Below are 2,138 nucleotides of genomic sequence, written 5' to 3'. Positions count from 1 at the left end.
CACTGACCTTGTGGTTCAAAACAACCTTGTGATCCAGTGCTTTATCCCTCAGCGCCACACCAGGACTTCTTACAAATAGTAATGTACATAAAAATTACAATTCTCTTTGTAAGCTTTCTTTAAATGCGTTGCCAACGCCGTCAAGATCTTCTGTAATTTTCAAAACACCAGTGGGTAAAGGGAAGGATTTGTCTATATTTCAAATAAGGGAATGTAGGTAGAAAGATGGTAACTGTGTGCTTATCACATGAAAAAGAAGAAAGAAATACTCCAGCTCAGAATCTGTGGATGTAGTCTATGTCGGAAACAACAACTTGTCCACCAAAATGTATTCTCCCTTTTTTCCATAATAATTGGATTATGACTGAGTATTGGGCTGGCTAGCTAGGAAATACTGTCCCATCCTCGCAATGAAGTATAACCTTGTGACTAAATTTTCATGAATAGAGGTGAGTAGAAATAATGATTGCTTTATCTAGTTAAAGAACTTTAAGACACAGATATATCTCATCCTTCTAAATATCCAAGCCAGGAAAACTGGCCTCCACCCTGCCTTATCACTGCCCCTTCCAAGACAGGAGAGCAAAAGCTCGGCCCAGGGCCCCCTGCACTTCCTGTTCCAAAGACTGTAGATGCGAGGGTTGAGCATCGGTGTGACAATGGAGTAGAAGACGGAAACCACTTTGTTGAAGTTGATGGAGGAGACTGCCTTGGTGCGGACATACATGAAGAAGAGAGTGCCGTAGAAGAGGCTCACCATAGTCAGATGAGCCGCACTCAACAGCCGACAATGTTGCCGGTGGTCTAAGCACAGCAATAACTGTGGAGGAGACCAGGAGCACAGCCAGAGAGACCAGGAAGTCTGCAGTCTCCTTCAGGGTGACATCTGAGCAAGACAGGGCTAGCAAGAGAGTTGCATTGCAAAAGAAGTGGTCAACAACATTGGGACCACAAAATGTCAGCTGGAACATGAGGTAGATGGGCAACACGGGTGTGAGGAAGCCCACCAGCCAACAAGAAGCTACCAGGCAGATGCAGGTGCCCCAGAACACTAAGGCCCCATAGCAGAGAGGCATACAAATGGCCACGTAGCGGTCATAGGCCATGGTGGCCAGTAGGAAACACTCAGTTGCCCCAAGAAAGGTGAAGATGAACAGTTGGGACAGGCAGCCAGCATAGGAGATGTTCTTGTCCCCATCCACCCCGATAAAACCAGCCAGCATCTTGGGCACTGTAATTGAGGTGTACCAGATTTCAAGGCAAGATAAGTGTGTCAGGAAGAAGTACATAGGTCTCTGTAGCCGGTGGTCCAAGCACACCACTGAAATAATGGCCAAATTCTCCACCAAGGTGAACAAGTACATGGTTAGGAAGAGTGTGAAGAAGAGCAGGCATGCTTAATGCACCCCAGTAAAGCCCACCATGATGAATTCTGTTACCTGAGTCCCATTTCAAGTATACGACTGCATATGGGCATGAGAAGACAATAGACTCATAACCTCATAGATAATGATGTTCAAAGAGGACTTGTAAGAATGTTGGACTGAAATACCTTTTACTTCAGAAGAGGAAAACCAAGTCAAGACACTCCAGGAATTTACAGTTTGTGAAGGACTCAGACAAGTAGACAATTTCAGTAGAAAATTAAAAGTACTGGACAGGGGTAAGATGGAAGAAAATAACAGAAAAATTGACCAGCCTAGAGGAATCAGAGAAATCGGTCTTGAAGAAGGGCTGACTAAGCTGGAACCTGAAAAAAAAAAGAAGTACAAGTTACTGAGAGAAAGGGTAGAGAAGTAGAAGGGATGTAGCCTTCTACAGAGCACTTGGGATAGAAAGGTTTATCATAGAAGTATGATACAAACTTGATCTCTGAAAGTGAAGAGGACTTGAAACATTTACTTATGAAGATTAAAGAGCACAGCCTTCGATATGGATTACATCTCAATGTCAAGAAAACAAAAATCCTCACCACTGGACCAATAAACAACATTCTTATCAATGGAGAAAAGATTGAAGTTGTCAAGGACTTCATTCTTCTTGGATCAACTATCAACACTCGCTGAAGTAGCAGTCAAGAGATTAGACGATGTATTGCACTGGGCAAATCTGCTGCACAGGAACTTTTTAAAGTATTG

General features: G+C 43.4%; 1 pseudogene; it reads right to left on the bottom strand.

Annotated features, from left to right (window-relative positions):
- Positions 1–557: 557 nt before the first annotated feature.
- Positions 558–1,469, bottom strand: LOC102836052 (annotated as a pseudogene).
- Between the last annotated feature and the right edge of the window lie 669 nt (positions 1,470–2,138).

This window comes from Chrysochloris asiatica, unplaced genomic scaffold (assembly GCF_000296735.1).
Source record: "Chrysochloris asiatica unplaced genomic scaffold, ChrAsi1.0 scaffold00339, whole genome shotgun sequence".
NCBI lineage: Eukaryota > Metazoa > Chordata > Mammalia > Afrosoricida > Chrysochloridae > Chrysochloris > Chrysochloris asiatica.
The sequence above is the reverse complement of the archived record's forward strand: the minus strand, read 5'-3'. Positions and strand labels throughout refer to the sequence as shown.